The 18,336-nt window shown below is 33.4% G+C and overlaps 1 protein-coding gene across 1 annotated transcript in view; it reads left to right on the forward strand.

Annotated features, from left to right (window-relative positions):
• The first annotated feature begins 15,334 nt into the window (after nucleotides 1-15,334).
• Nucleotides 15,335-18,336, forward strand: part of LOC113511740 (GATA-binding factor C) — a 118,497-nt gene continuing 115,495 nt past the window's right edge. Inside the window, exon 1 of the mRNA XM_026895449.3 lies at nucleotides 15,335-15,655. The gene's annotated coding sequence lies outside the window, so the exon portion shown is untranslated. The remainder of the gene's footprint in view (nucleotides 15,656-18,336) is intronic.

The following is an 18,336-nucleotide window of genomic DNA, read 5'->3' on the forward strand; positions in this document are numbered from 1 at the left end:
AGGTTTACAACCTTTATATTGCTAAAGGATTGCTTAAGAATATATCATATACCATGTAAAGTTACAATTATGTAATCAAATTACTATATAAACCTATTTTTTTTTACAACACAGGGGGCAAACGAGCATGCGGCTCACCTGATGGTAAGTGACTACCGCCGCCCATGATCACCCACAACACCAGCGGCATTGCAGGTGTGCTGCCGGCCTTTTAAAAAGGAATATACTCTTTTCTTGAAGGTTATGTTGTCGTATCGGTTCGGAAATACTGCTGCTGGAAGTTGATTCCAAAGAATGGTTGTGCGTGGAAGAAAGTGCCTTGAAAAATGCACGGTGGAACCTATTACCCTACAGTAATTTCTTATTTATTAATTTGATACGTGCATTTCAGAAATAGGTAAATCAATGAAATAGACTACTTGTAGATGATGAATCAAGATAAAACATACACCAGATTTTAAGTTGCACTTTCAGATTTACAGCTGTGAAAACTGAATCCAATTTGGTGCATTAGTTTTTGCATGGAGCTGGAACAAACATACAGACGGACAGACAATTTTTTTTTAAATTACCTATTCATTCATGACTAATTGATAGCCAAAGACATTGTTTAGTTACAATTTTATTATATTAGTAATTTAAGATATATCTATTATATAACTAGTCAATTAATTGTGTAATATCTAACGAACTAAGTGATATGATTTAGAACAGTACCTAATACCTATTTATTTACTTACTGTCAACTATAAATCCTTTATATACTTCCTATGAATATAAAGCAGGATTCCCGTAGGTGCGAGTTAACAGGAAAACAGACATAGGCGGTATCAACAGCGAATATAGCATAAAATAAAAATCGCATTGTAATCCGGTATTGGGTAGAGATAAGGAGGGTTTGTGACAAGGCAAGAATTATGTGCTCCAGAGGGCAATTTTTCTTTCCCGGGATTTATTCCCGTAATTTATAGAGGATCTGCCTGTATCTGGGCTAACCCGGCGCGGGCTGGCAACCCAGCAATTAAGACATGCCTCCTGTCCTAATTAAGATGCTAGCAATTTATATAATGTTTATAATACCTAGACTACATCATTATTATTATTACATATACTAATATTATTAATGTAAAAGTTTGTAAACATGTCTAAATATTTGTTAGTCAATTACGTTTAAACGGGCTGTATTCTGAATTAACTCATATGATCCTTTACTTACTAGTCAAATTATTAGTCATTTAAATTTGCAAGATATATTTAATTATTATTAAAGGATGTTTTGAATATATTTACAATATATTATCGGTATACCTATATTAATTTTATTTTAGATGTTTAGATTACACAGTAGAAGCAATTAGTTTTTTTTATGAATGATGCCTCTAGACTACAATGGCGGAATATCAGAGGAAGGTGAAACAGCAAACAAAGTAATCACGATATTTTCCAGGGAAGACCGCGTGGAGGTTAATCTGATAGATGAACGGATTTGCATTGGTAAGTAAAAAGATGGTCCATGTATTGCATTATATAATATAGTATTTATCGTCATTCAAATATAGTTACTATGTTATAGGAATAAGTATATTTATTGAAGTAAATACCCAGTATACATAGGTAAGTAGTAATGTCTATATCAATAGGTAATATATTTGATTCGTATTGTCTAATCATGTCGTTTCTCAACTGTTTTGTCCGGATATTTGACACGCAAAAATTTTGCCGAACGTGCCCGGCCATGAATTGTTGGTGACAAAAGTGTCTGTGGCAGCGAACGTCGAGAGTCGGCTTATAGCACCCCGCCCCTCGGCCGCAGTCGTAAATTTAGGGTTTCATAAAACCAGATCCGAGATAAGACACAGTGTGGAGTGAGCGTCCCGGATCAAATGCGAAACTCGCTAGACAATAAAAATAATACTGGCGCATCTGCGGCTACCATTTTATATTACTGCCACGAAATTTGTCGTGTTTACATAAAATACACCCCGTCGATAAGCATCGGAACATCGCTAGGAATTGTCACTTTCGCGCTACAATATTCAGTTCCCGCCGAAACACTATTCCGATTCGAAATTCGAATGCCGTATGCGTTCCAGAAAAAAAAAAGAATCAAAGCTGTCAAGAGGCTAACAAAAGCGCATTATGATTTTAACAGTTTCTGAATTGCTCGTGTATTATGAGGCGTGTATTATTCCTTTTTACGCAGTGTAAAGGTATTTGGGCGCCTTTGTGGCTCGGTATTGACAAATAAGTAAGATTTACTCCTAAAGTAAAAATAATGGAGGATTAGGAGGCAGTGTAATTTTTTTGTCGTTACCCGCTAGAGACTGATGGCGCCATCGGTCTGATATTGCATTATTCCTTCGATTCTCTTGTTCAGTAAATACTAATAACATTGCAAATAGCTCATGTGGAAATTCGAATAGAATAAGGGAAAGTAGTTTGCGTAACTACTCACTAGAATGAATAACATTTAACAAAAGGTGAAAATAGATTAAATTCAAATAAAGAGTTCGTTTTAAAAATAAATATTAGCTAAATTTAGACAGTTTCAAATTATATGCACAAAATAATAAGAATTTTAATTTTAAAGTAAAATGTTTACTTTGTTAACATTGTCCCTTACTGCAATAGATTAATATTATTTTAGTTTTATTCAAAATTCTGTAAATACTTCATTGAACTGGAGATTACCTACATGAATATATAAACAGGCTTTAATTCTCTCTCTATATAAGTTTATTTCGCCCTGTGGTCCCGGCATAGAATGGGTTACTCCTTTATTTCTCATGGGTGTTGTAAGAGGCGACTAAGGAAACTTAATGGTTAAGGAATGAGCAGCTGTGTCCCTCTTGAAACATCATTAAAAACTAACTGCGGTTGCCAACTCGTCTGCCAAGCGTGGTAACTACTGGCGAAATCCTTCAATAGGGGGAGGCCTATGTTTAGCAATGGACAGTTAATACGTGATACGAAGAAGAACATTCCTACTAGATATACATTTTAAGTACTTTCACAGATGTCTTACAAAATGTTCGTCTTATAAATTAACAAGAACGTACTGCACATTGGAACGGGTTGTAGGCATAACTACGTGTCGGGGACATATATTTAAACCTTCAGTAGATAGGGGTGCAATAATTTTGACAATGACTAGCAACCTTACCCAGCGCGGCGTAGGCGCGGGGCGGGCGGGGCGCGGGACGCGGGGGGCAATCTGCGCACTAAATCACGCTACGAATAAAATTTATGGCGCCGAGATAAAAACTCGCAGCTTTTCTCTTTTACGTTCCTTGCCCCCCGCGGCCCGCGCCCGTCGCCCCGCCTCGCCCGGAAAATCCATAGGGATTTTTCCAAGTGTTCGGGCGACGGCGTGTGTGGGGTCGAAACGATTTTGTTTTATGCTTATTGCCGGTTGCGATGTTTTGTTTGCTAACTTGCACAGATAAGGGATAGGTACGAGATCGTCTGCTTAGCTGGACGGACGCGAACGTTTTTTTCGACTTTATGTAGCGTGCATAATGTTTTATCGTTTATTGTTTACTTAATGTAACAACCAAGTTGTAAACATAACACATGATTAATATTTACAACATGTGTAATATTATTTAATTAATCATTTAATAGATTTATAACAACTCGATCTCTTGTACATCATCATCATATCAGTCGTTGTAGGCCCACTGCTGAATACAGGCCTTCTCCCATAGACTGCTATAAGAAATGGTCCTGAGCCACCTGCATCCATTGACTCTCAGCAATGTATTTGAGGTTGTCACTTCGTCTAGTGTAGAGTCGTCCTATATAGAGTTTACCCGTACGGGGTCGTCACTCAACAATTTTTTTCCCCATCGGTTATCGGTTCTTTGAGCTATGTGACCTGCCCATTGCCACTTCAGCTTGCTTATCCTTCGGGCTGTATTGGTCACTTTGGTTATTTTCTAGATATCTTCATTTCGGATTCTGCCATGCAAAGAAATCGTATTTATGAATCTTTTTTTATTATTTGAAACTTAAACAAGTAACTTTTTTATTTCATATATCTGTGATCGGCCAAGTCATGCGTTATCAGAGAACTTTGGCAAAGCCAGATTATTATCAAGTGCCAATTGAACTTAGTACGATAATAACATAAGAAAGAAGTCTTTTACACCAAATTATATTTATAGTTTATTTATTTGTATTTAGTTTTGGCAACTATTCCCTTATTTCTTCCCGTGTTGCCTTGCCATTTACAATTAAGTACTCGTAATTTATTTCTGTTACTCAGTGTTTTATTCACTTGTGAAAACCTTGCTGATTATTGTATTATCTACATATATCTATATATTAAGTGCATGTTCACCGTATGGTACCGGCATAGAATACCCTTTCTTTTTCTTGGTTGTCGTAAGAGGCAACTACGGGAATTTAATTGTCGAAGAATGGGCAGCGGCGTTTCTCTTAAAACATTACCAAGGGATAACTGCGGTTGCCAATCTGCCTGCAAAGCATGGCAACTATTGGCAAAACTCTCCTTATGGGGAAAGCCTATGTTCAGCAATGGATAGTTAGCGATATAATAGTAATAAATTAAGGGTATTAATTTATTGTATCTTTTTTTTAAAAAAAAAAAAGATAAGAGTCACTACACGAGGACTTTTAAAACTTTAATTTTGCATTTTTACTTCAAGTTATTTCACGTGTACCTGGATACTCCTAAAATCTAGGTATATCTCTTAGATTATATAGATAATGGTTCGATACCTCAAAAATGGGTCAACTTTTTGTCAACTAATTGTCAAATTAGCTTACTCGTTTTTTTATCAGTATTCTACATATTTACGCATAAAATGTATTTTGACGTATTATTTAATAAATAAAATGATTATTTACACATTAAAAGATGTAGAATTTATAAGATGATGTAAATATAAAAGTTATATAGGAATCACTCATAACTATTTGTCACGCCAAATTGTATGAAAAAGATAACCCGTTTTTCTCGAAGCATTTCTATGGAGACATTATCTATATAATCGAAGGTATATCTATACTTCGGCTGGCATTTTCTAACCAGTGTACAACTATGCATGCTAGGATCGATAGATTTTTATAATTATTCACTCTTTAAAATACTTTTTAAGGAAACTCTTGTTTTTGGAGCATCAATATCAGGAATTAGATATTCCTGATATTGATAGGTACATGTAAGTTCTTATTAAATTGGTAATATTTAGTGAAAAACTACAACTTAACTATTAGAAAAAAAAAAACAAAATTTAACACACGTATTCAGTAGATATATGACGTAAGTGAGCATTAATTTTTTCATATTCCCACCGAAATGGAAGATTATGGATTCATACTTTATGTACCTACCTATATAAATAAAACATTTTAGTAGTTGAATAAATTTTCTTTACTTTGAAATATATTGTTTTAATTTTTTAAATTATGGCTTTCGTTATTTCATTAAGAATAATATTATTTTAAAGTGGAACGTTCTGTGCTACAGTATTTCAATTAAGACGTTCGAATTTTAAAAATTATTTTTAAAGAAACGTGCCAAGTCACGTCTACCAACATATAAAAACAAAAACATAACGAATTAATCCTAACAACCTGTCAAATCAAAGTAAACAAGTAGCAGATTAAAAACACTTTCGTTACATTAAATTTAAACACCTGGAGTGTATGTTGTTGGTAATTTTAAACGAAACGCGGTCGTGTCGCTTATCGGGAGCCATTTGTATGGCGTGATCGTTGCTGTAACTCCTGTCGGCCGATATAGCCACTTTATTGCTTAATTCGATAGAAACCGTTGAAATGAACCTCGAAGGTGCTAGGTGCTACGGGGACTAGTTTGATTGAATAAATAGAGTAGACATACATATGAATATACGAGTACATCGCTTGTTATTTACAGTTCCTTGCTTGTGACGTTTACTGAACTTACAAAAGGCGATCTTATCCCTAAAGCAATCTCTTCCAGACAACCTTTGGGTAAAGGAAAAAAGAAAGAGGCGGTAGATATTTAGTATATTTAATACTATTCAAACTAAAACTACTTTTGTTAAAAAACAAGATGAAAATAATCATATGAATATTATACACACACCTAAGTCCTTATAATACCTATATAATAAATAGTACCTATATAATAAAATTTTATTGTTGAGACACACAGGCGTATTTTGTTGTTCCTTTTTAATAATAATTTGTTGTCTATAACTTTTATATTATGTTGTTTACACAGTTACATGCAAGTATTCAATCATCTATCGAATCAGTACCTAAACTTTTTAAAACATTTAATATTTTATGAAACCTTAACTTAAAAAAATTCTTATAATATTGTATTAATTTTACTATAGTTTCTTTCAATGTATTGCTATAATACTGATTTAGTAATAATTTAGTTACCATTATTTATGACTATCATAGACAATTACTCTTCAACTGAATTTTTAGATAATACTCGTACAATAAAATCTATGGTTCTATAACCTTACAGAACGAGGACTCCACAGGGATTAAATATGTTGTTCTGAATACTAAAGACACATAGAAATTTTTATTTTAAGTAGAAAATGAGTACTAAGGACATAAAGACATCCGCTCTATTAATTTAGGACTGTGGCTATGATGCTATAGATTTTCATATAAACTAAACATTATTTGAAGTTTTGAATGCTCGTGACGGTTATATTAAGTATAAGTACGTATATATCTTTGTCTACATAGGTAACACATCGTATAAAATTGATGATCTGTTGACATTGGTTTGGAAATATTTAAGAGCCACAAAATAATTGGCTTGGCTTTGAAATTTAATTAATTCAAAAGAAAAAGAATACAATAGAAAGATGTTGAAATTTGAAAATATTATATTTTACAGACTTTTGCTACTTAGAGTATTAAATTTCATTTACTATTATGACCATATGTAATAAATAATAATGTAAATGAGTTAAAGTAATAGTTGCATTCTTTATTTTTTTTCATAAACAGTCTGCATTTATGTGTAAGTGAATATATTAATTTGAAATACAAATATTTATATAAATACTGCTTCTATTAAAATGAGAGCCAATTTAAGAACCCACTGCTGGAAAACGAGCATCATGACTGAAATCAAATCAAAATAAATATTTTATTGAACAAGGTGTTATTTTTCGAAAGTCCACATTACTGATTAGTTGATTAGAATCATTTTGTTTAATTCCACTACTATTAATGTGTGCGACTGCCAATATTAGAAGATTGACTATTATTATTAGAAGACTGACTAGCATTCTGCCCACGTTATGCCATACGTGTTTCACTTCTACACGAAGTATCTTCAGGTAAATTAATAGATCGCTGCTCGGAGCCTAGTGTTAGCTGTTTGGCGCCCAAATTGCGAATACTAAATCATAATAACTATTACTCTAAATTTATCATGGCCGTGAAGGTTTGTGGAGAAGTACGAATACAGGTTTGGATGAAGTTTAGAATTATATCAATCGTAGACCATACAGGTAGTTTTTATCTCTATATAAAATAATGGGAGATATTTGCGGTACATATATGTAATATATATATTTTTAAATCTAACATACATTTACTTAATATATCTACTATTGTCACTGGTAAATTAAATATGTACATATAATACCTGAGAAGCACTACTTTTTTCCAAATACCTATAGACAATACTCTTTATAATAGTCATTTGTTTATATTTTTATTCGAGTTTAACATACAGAATTTGAGTAAGCAGCTGCAAGACGTTCCCAGTAATATTGTGCTTATTTGTCACTGTGACACTGACATTAAATTCGCATCACCACAAAAAATCACGATGAAGCACCAAATTCCGAGTGTCTTACTTATCTGTACTCTATCAGTGTTTACAATATAGTGGCGGCGTGCTCCACGTCAAAATAATGCCCCTATTAAAGACACAAAGCCAGATTTTCAAAGAAGCAAGGGCAAAAAATCGACAAAAATATTCACGTCGAACTCTGAGATTACATGAGAGCAAGGCCATCTGTGGATATTGAGACCGTCTCACACAAGATAAGTTATCGGACGATCTCGACTCAGATTCTCTGAAGAAAAAGCGAGAGAAAAGGCTCCTATTTATAGATGAAGAGCCATAGACTACGACCGCGCTCCGCCACAATCGCATTAGGTCGGCCGCTGTCGAATGCAACGATGATTTGAATTTCCATTGTTTATGGTGGCAGACATGTGTCAAAGTTCGATTGGAATTTAAATTCGGCTCCTTTGTTATTTTTCTTTTTTGTCGAGTTGTAAACATGGCGCGGTGATGTTCCAATTTGGTTACCAGCCTCTGATGGAAGGTTGTGCCTATGGCTCCTCTTGTCGTTCGGCTATTTTTGACATTGGTATGCGGTATGAATAATTACGAATCATGTTCCAAACGAGCCGACAAACACTACTACTTTTTCTAATGTAGGTACGTACGAACGAATGTACATAGTTATGTAGGTAGGTATAATCTTGGAGATAAGTATCTAATTCAAGTCCGATGCGACTCCATCTCGTAGGAACGTTTCCTACAGACAGAGGCAACATCAAAGGTTAAAAACATCTGGTAAATTACCAAACTTGAAGCAACAGGGGCACTCACAAAGCGTCTACCATTTTGCTCCGACACTTTTCAAAATTGGAACGTGACGGTTGCAAGCGTTCTCCGGGCAGAGACAATGAATGACATGAAAAGGAAAAATGTAAACGGTTCTATTTATAATAGAAGTATTGCGGCCACTATAAATTATATCGCGTTTTCCGTACATTCGATTGTAAGTCTTAATTACATTATGTATCAATGCTATATAGTTGAATTTGCTTTGCGTGGAAAATGTATGTTACACCGTTATGGAAGTTGCGGCGGTTAATTTAAAAGTGCGTTGTTGAACCCTTTCAGAGGCATTGTATCTTTGTGCGCTTTGTACGAGAGATGGTTTATCTGCGTCGCAGGGTACATAAGTGCTGTTTTTTCATTCCGTAATGCTTTTACATTTCAAAGGGGTTAAATGTTATTCAGGATCGTTGCACGTTTAGAAAATGTGTGGGTGTCATGGGGGAAAATAACTGATTACACAATATACATACCTCTATTCAAGTAAACTTCCAATATTAGGCATAACAATAAAGTGTCTACTGTCTGGCTGTTAAAATTTGAATATACTGTACATAACAGAATCAGATTAGAATCTCGAGATACGAATGAGAGAAAGGAAATCAGTGCAACTACGAGTAGACCAAAAATAGAATATTTTTTGTTACTAAACGTGTGATTGTTTTTCTCTAACTGTACTTTTGTGTATTCTAACTAATCTAGGTGGGGGGAAAGGGATTATTAACAATGGAATTCGACATTGCTAGCAATATGTCTTATCAGGTCGACCTTCACGTGGTTTCTCCTGGAAACCATCGTGAACAATTCTTGTTGAATTCGTCGCGATGGGCTAACTGGCCTGCTTCATTCTCATCTATCATCCTTCACTGGTGCCCCGCCGGTGCATACCAATAGCGCGGGTGGGTTACCATTCCATTATCACCCATTAAAAAAAAACTAATCTAGGTTCATTATCATCGCTTCTTTCTTCACCGGTGTTCCGCCATTGTATACCAGAAGTAGGTATAGGCGAGTACACCTTTTCGTTTACATTCATAAAAATCATTCGATTAGTTCAAAAGACGTTTATTTTTTTAGAGGTTTATTATAAAGTGAGTTTGTTTCAGTATCTTAACGGCTTAATCAATTACTGTAAATTTTTGTAATAATAATTATAAATTACAAGGTTACAAAAATTCAGTTTTCAGTAGGCAGAGAGATTTCTAAAAAGTATCTTTATATATATATATATATATATATATATATATATATATATATATATATATATATATATATATATATATATATATATATACATATATATGTATTCATACATATATATGACATATACAATGTCATAATCAGCAGTAAAACAGTTTACAGTAATATGAAAATGACAATCCATTGTCTGCACTAAAAAAATGAGCAACTGAAAGATTTTTATAGGGCTTAGCAATATTTTTTAATCTCAATAATTATTGTAATTTTCATATTTTAATAATATCATCATACCATACCATATTAGACGTAAATTGTCCACTGCTAAACATAAAAAGGTGGCCCATAAAGAGAGTCTTGCCTATAGTTGCCACGCTTGGCAACCGCAGTTAGACTTTGGTGATATTTTAAGAGGGACCTTGCTGCTTATTCCTCGATCATTATGTTTCCTTAGTCGTTTTTTTTGACACCCATGGGAAAGGAATGGATAGCTTAATCTAAGCCGGGACCACACGCCTATTTTATATATTTGTTTATAGTATTTCATAATCCACCATTGTTGTTATTGTTATTCATAAAAAATAAAAATAAAAACTATCATTCGATAAAAACATTTTTTTCATCGACTACGATGGAATAATCAAGCATACAGTTTGCATGATGAGAAGCGGTTACCGTAGAGTCTAAGGACGCCTGTAACCCCATAAGTATCATGTGGCAATACAGCCATGACCCTGAAGAAGTAATCTATTTTATTCTTTGATCTCATGCTGTAGTCTATTTAGAAAATCACTTCCTTTACTAATAGGTTATATGAGTAACTTTTATTACAATAAAATATTATTTATTATTAACTTAACAAATAAGCTGGTCGCTTGCCTGATGGAAAGTGGTGGCCGTCGCTTAATACAGCACTAGATATGTACATACTGAATGTATACACTTTGATACTCATGATACTATACTATTCCTGTGAATTATGGTGTTTTTTTTTAATGGGTGAGAATGGAATGGTAATCGCACCTGCGCTGTCGGTATACGCTGGTAGGGTACGAACCAGGACGAAAGCAGGTCAGTTAGCACATTGTGATGAATTTCACAAGAATTAATCATGACGGTTTTTAGGGGAAACCGCATGATGGTCGACCTGATAGGGTAACTTGCTAGCAAATGGGGCTATCAGTCCCCATTACTAACAAACTCTTTCCCATTGGTGTTTTCTTTATACCTTGTAATTTCAATGTCATATCTCTTTAAATCGAAATACGTTTGTTTCACGGCAGAAATAAGGGTGGGACTGAGGTACCCAAGCATTAAATTTGTATAGTCTTTCTCTAGTAATAAGACAAGTGCAGCCTAAATATATTTAATGTGAGACAAGTGAGTCGAGCCTACTGTATGGGAGTGTTATGTCATTAGCCATTAACGCGGCACTAGCGCGATAGTGTTGTGCGGCAGATTTATAGCGACCCGGTATATAGGATAAATCACCCGCGGGCCACCCGACGGGGTGGGGGAGGGAGGGCCCGGGAGGGGCGCCTTAGACTGTCTCCAGACTTTAGTCGAGCTACGTACAGTTCTAATGGTAACGATTTTGCGTAAACGTGAGTGATTCATTTGAGGTTGTAATCTTATCTTGCTCTGTTTGGGTTTTCGGACACCCTTATTTTTATTACTTAGGTTCTTTTTTACATTATTGTACTGTCTAAATATGTATTATGATTTGGCCAAGCGGTTTACTTAGATTGTCAAAAATAAGCTAACGGCAAATCCGATGGAAAGAGAACCATTACCTTAAAAAGTGAACAGCACCATGGATATCACAGAACATACTGTAACACCCATAATATCCTTCTCACGTTGCCGTTCCTGAGAACTAAACTATACCTCTGTACTTTGTAATTTCTGACAAACGTTCCTACGGACTGTTGGAGAGTATGATGGATTTTCCTGTTTACTACTTAGTGCGTTATAACTAAGTCTATGGTTTTTACCGTGAATATTAAATAAGTAATTGTGTTATAATGATGAATAGCTTTAGTATCTATATTTAGAAAGTGAAATTTACAATGAAAAAAAAAAGAAGATCGGTGACTGGCAAAATAAAAATAAATGGCTATTAAGAAAAAAAAAGAAACAAAAAGGTCGCAATCTTCAACACAGACTTAACTTACTAAGTAGTTGTAGGTACTTAAATTTCTTTTTTTTATCTATGTAGATACCTAAATATACTTTAGTATTAAAGAAAAGAAAAAAAGAAAAAGAAGAGTTCAAGGAACACTTACTGAATATAAGGACATTAATCATGATCAGGGGGTTTACCATGAAATGGAATTCCGAATTTTTGGACTCAATTTCGTGTTTTTATTCATACCGAAATCGACCCAGTAGGTAAATGGAGCTTAACATTTCGTTTGTAATAAATCCTACAATAAAAGTCCAAAGGAACGATAGTTTAGCGTTTTTAATATTTTTAAATGGTATGTATCATGTAATTTTAACATCAAATTTGTGTTTCGTTCGGACCCGAAATTACGGAAAACATTTCATGGTAGGCTCTCAATTCACGGATTTATTTATAAGTATCAAGTAATAAATATCTACTTTTTTTTAAATGAGTGATAATGATATGGTAACCCCGCCTGCGCTGTCGGTATATACTGGCAGAACTCCAGTGGAAGATGAGAGATGAGGATGAAAATAAGTCAGTTAGATCATCCTGAGGAATTCAACTAAAATTAACCACGATGGTTTCCAGGGGAAACCGCGTGGAGGTCGATCTGATGGGGTTTATTGCTAGTAATGGGACTATTTGACCCCATTAGCAACAATCCCTCACCCCCTAGTAATATACACTTTTTGATGGGTGAAAATAATATGGTAACCCCGCCTACGCTAACGGGATACGCTGGCGGAGCACCAGTGAAGGGTGATAGATGAGAATGAAAACAGGTTAGTTAGCCTATCATGATGAATCAATCAGGAATTAACCATGATAGTTTCCAGGGGGAACCGCGTGGAGGTCGACCTGGTTGGGTATATTCCTAGTAATGGGATTCTCAGTCTCCATTACTAACAATCCCTTTTCCCCCCAGTAATACTGTATGCTAAGCTGCGTAGCCAGCGCAGTTATAGTCGGCTAATATTCTTCTCCTATGGTAAAAGGTCCATAGTTAGTAACACGATTACAATACATTGTTATAGCATGAAATGAATATTTGAGATAGTATACCAATTCAATATATAGGTAGGTATACTTATATATGAACTATATATACAGTAATACCACCTCATATGTATTTCTGAGTATAACCGAAGGTCCTAATACTACAATAAAAAAGTACTTTAAAAACAAGGAGTTTAATTTGTATTTTTTTTTTAAATCTGAACCTATTTTGATAATAATTTTCATATAGATATCTATTGGGTTAACTGCGAGAGAATGCTAGCTATATACTCGCAGTATTAAGTCTGTCTTTTATACCAGACATGTTTTGTAATGTGTTCAATAAAGAATAAATAAATACATATATATATATATATATATATATATATATATATATATATATATATATATATATATATATATATATATATAAATATAAATCTTCTATTTTTTTAAAAGATGATAATGGTTAGGTAACCCTGGTTAGGCTAATTGTATACTGTAAGGGATATAGTGAGGGGTGATAGGTGAGAATAAAAAGGCACGTCGTAGCACGTCGTGATTAACACACGTGGAATTCACCTCGATTATTTCCAGAGGGACCACGGGAAGGTCGACCTGACACGATATATGCTAGCAATTAGACTGATAGTCCTCAATACAATCCCTTCACCACCTTACTCTCGTATTAATAATATATTAGTTTTGTCAAGAAAGAAGGTGCTGTTCTTTTTATAGAAAAATAAAGTTATTGTGAGAAATTACATTTAAGGTATCTTTTTATATATGTAAGTAGTTATTTACCTAACTAGAATTGGCGAACAAACTACCAGCCAATCAGACAGAAAGTGGCAACTTTAACTGTGATACCCATGGCACCATGTACTTATCCTTCAAGCATTAATATTTTTGAAACAAAATAATGCAAAACGTTATTTCTTCTTTAGGAACAATTGTTGAACAATTGAACAACAAACAAAGGGCTTGGAAGTTTATATATAATTTTATTAGGCATATACAAATGTACAGCTATTTATCAAATTTAAATCTTGTATAGGCAGATAGGTACTATGTTTGTTTGTCAACGTGGATAAAACATCCATTTGTTTTTTGTATTTATCATCAATATAATTTCAGCCATTACTCGTCCACTGCTGGACATAAGCCTTCCCCATAGACTGTGATAAAGAACGGTCCTGAGCCATCTGCATCCACTGACTCCCTGCAATGTGTTTCAGGTCGTCACTCCATCTAGTGGTATTTATAATATCTGCTAATAGACACCTAGATAGTAAATTATGTTAGGTATATTATATTTTATATTTTGAAAACATTGAGATACAATTTATATTATCCATTAGATAAATTTTTTAATACTCGTATTTATTTTTTTGCTCGCAATATTTTACTTAATGTGACAGGTTGGAGGACTTCATCTATTATGGAGATGCCTACTATTATATAATGTACTTGTAACTGTAACTATTAATTAAAATCATTAGTGTAAATATTGAGAATTATTTTCTATAGGGGTGGGCATTGGACAGTTACAGGATGGGCACAGAACACCCTCCCTCTCCTAAATATGTCTACAATTATTTAATACCTACCACTAATTAATAAATTATAACTGAACATGGAAACTAAGTTATAGACAATTTATATATACCTGCCTACTCAATCAATATACTTAGATATGTGTAGGTATTGCATTTGTGGAAGAAGACATATTGCGCCGACCCCAAATATATGTGAAAAGGTACGGCAATGATGATATGTAGGTACATACTGTATTTAAAGTCAAAGTCAACATAAACTTTATTTAAGTAGTTAAGTCTATTTAAATAATGCTTATAAGTCTGCTTTAGTTTATTAGGATTTCTGTTATTGTTTCTTTTTATATATAAATATTAAAATAGATATGTATAATATTTAATTATTAATAAACAATATATTTTTCTATTATATAAGACTGTATAATCATATACTCATAAAATCTAATCTGTACGTATGAATTAGGTATTTTAAATTTATTATATTTATAAGTAGTAATAATATTAAATGTTTCAGAAATTACTACGCCGCCGGTACCATACAACACATCTCCATCCATCAAGAGGGACGCGCGCGCGTCGACTACACACACCATCGCAGACCGCCCAAAAAGAGAAAAAGAAAATTTGAAAAGAGAACACACCCATTCGAGCGTCAAGCCCCGCCTGATTCGGCCGCCCGGCCGTCGAACCGACCAATCAGAACGCAGTCACCGCCGAAGTCGAGCCGCCGCCGCCGACGGGAGCCGAGGGCGGCCGACCGTGCGGCACAACAAAAAGTCACACGACTGGTTTAGTGTCGGGTTGCGTCCCAACGGCGCTGTATCGCGTACCGGATCGCCGCAGTCGCGTCTGCGCTTGCGCTCACAAAACGGACTGTTTTTCTTATTATAACCTATAACATCGCGACTTCAACACAACCAATTGTATGTACATTACACTGACGTATTGTGATCTGTGATAAAGTATTATACGATTTACTATGAAAATGAACATGCAAACGGGATGGAGCTCATGATATCAGTGTGTTTATGTATCTGCACAGTATTTACAGTGGTACATAGTGATAGTGATCGGCATTGTGATACGCGTCTGATAAGGACATCTGAGGTATGTCCGCGTTCTTTCATGAAATATATATATTTTTTAAAGCCACTAGTCAAAGGCAATAATCGAAAAATAAAGCAGTTTGTAAACAGAGTAATTTATTTTAAATTACTATATATATTATATATAGTACTATAACTATATTTGTACAATTTATAGATATATATTTTTAAACAAAAAATCTATTCAAAGAAACTAATAATTTATAACTAATTGAAAGAAAATTGTCATGACTCTACACGCAGATAGTAAGGAAATTTTAACGAAAAATACATTAAATTGTCATTGGAAATAATCTAAGATAATAAACACATTAAATATGTACGATAGAAATAAAAAGATAATAATGAAAAGTTTATAATTAAACGCGTTGCAGCGATTTCTCTGGAATATTAGAGTTAGGCGCGCAACTCCACATCCGTCGGAAGAATGTTGCGCGGCATTTTTTTGCTGTTTAAAAACTTCATTAATTGGTATAATTTTAATATACAGATTAATTATTTTATTATAAAACAAGTAGTTAAATAAAAAAAAAATTAGTTACATATACATTTATTTGGTGATTGTTACGAAACATACTTAATTTGTTTTGACTAAAACATTATTAATTAATGATAATAATTGATTATTTTTATGTTCGTAATACTATAACAATGTATAAAAATAGTACCTATAATGTAATATATTTAAATTAATGGAAAATATACACAAGAGATAACGATCTGCGTGTAAAAGACATAAACGAGATAAGGTTGATAAAAATATTTTCTTGAATTATGAATAATAATAATTATATATTATTATATAAAAATATTTTTATACTATGATATATAAACATTTATTATACACGTATTATTAATTTTATACTTCTGATTCATATGACAAGATTTATGTTAATTACTGATTCTCGGCCGGGGTATTTTCTTAGTTAAACCGAGTAATCGTTCTTAAGTTAACAAGAAAATAATTTAAGATAGTTTTCACCGTCTTCAATCATGGCAGGGCCAGTTTTCTATATACATGTCTATTCTATGCCGGGACCACACGGTTATAGGTATATATTCTATTAATATAATAAATGCGAAAGTTTGAAACAATGGATGGTTGCATGTTACTCTTTCACAGAAAAGCTATTGAACGGTTTTAAATAAATCATAAGCACATAGGATACTTTATGTACTGATTAAGGATGAGGGATAAAGTTAGTCTAAAATAAATCAGACCATTAGGCGTATTTCCATGATACTATCTCATATAAATCACAAATAAGTCATGTATTGGCTTATGATATAGGTATGATGATCATTTTTATTTTATTCTTATATCAGCCGTTAACTGTCCACTGCTGAACATAGGCCTCCCCCATAAGGAGCGATTTTGGTTATAGTTGCCACGCTTGGCAGGCGGGTTGGCAACTACAGTAAGGCTTTGTTGATGTTTTAAGAGGTATGCTGCTGTATATCTTTCGACCATAAAGCCCTTTTAGTCGTCGTTTATGACGCCCACGGGAAAAGAATGGGTGACCCATTCCATGTCGGAACTATACGCCAATCATAATGTAAGTCAATGTGATGATGATGACCATTCCGTTACACGTTGCTGGGTCATGTTCATCATGAAAGATCATATCACTGGATATCATATGTACCATAGATTGCTATTAATACATGTATTTTGTGCTTTTTAAATCTTATTTTGGAGAAACTAGAAGAGCTCTCAATTCTATGATTTCTTTGTATGTATCTTAAGCGATATCTTCGCCAATTCTCTACTGATTTTGATGATTGATTTTATAATTAATAGAATATAATTGTCTATAGTTATCACTGATAAACTCGAGTTTTATTATTGTTATTTCTATTAATAGTATACTGTCTAATGAACTGAATAGCTACCAGATACTTTAGTAGTTTGTACATTAATCTGTAAATATACATATAGGTATAATAAACAAGGGCAATTGAGGAAAAACTAAAATATTTGCTTGCATAATGTTTATTTATTTATTTACTTTATGACTTTCATGAACAGTGAAATTCTATGTACATTTGGAGGACTTAACACCGGACGGTGTTCTCTCTCAGTCAACCATTGAGCAAACAGAGAAATGGGTAGGAGGTGCATTCATAAATTGAGAAAATATAAAGTAATATTTAATATATTATAAACATATAATTAGACTAATAATTAACATACACATATGTAAAATAAATAAATATATGTATACATATAATAAATAAATACATAAAATATTACTAATTAAAAGAACTGTGTTAGAAGAGCAAATACAAAAATAATTCAGAGTAACCAGCAAGGTTGAGTTAAGTTTTTTTTTATTTATGTGCCATACTCAAAACCTCGTAGGGTTTATCTAAACCATAACCGCTAAATGGATCATTGTATTTTTATAAATAGTGATAGCATAAGATAGGTATCGAAGTTATATGAATGAAATTTTTATATATCGATATTAAATCAAATAATTCCCACGAATTAAAGTTGTGTATGTGTATACTGTGACGTACTAATATACATACATACATATATACAAAATATATACACAAGTATAATCTATACTATCTACACTAGTATGTGTATAGGTATATATTTAATTGTTGACAATGATTTTTAACTCATATTTACATTGATATTTTAAGTAGTATTTGATAAACCTATTTGTTTGC

The sequence above is a fragment of the Galleria mellonella genome, unplaced genomic scaffold, assembly GCF_026898425.1.
Source record: "Galleria mellonella isolate WM207_F2 unplaced genomic scaffold, CSIRO_AGI_GalMel_v1 utg213, whole genome shotgun sequence".
In the NCBI taxonomy this organism is placed as follows: domain Eukaryota; kingdom Metazoa; phylum Arthropoda; class Insecta; order Lepidoptera; family Pyralidae; genus Galleria; species Galleria mellonella.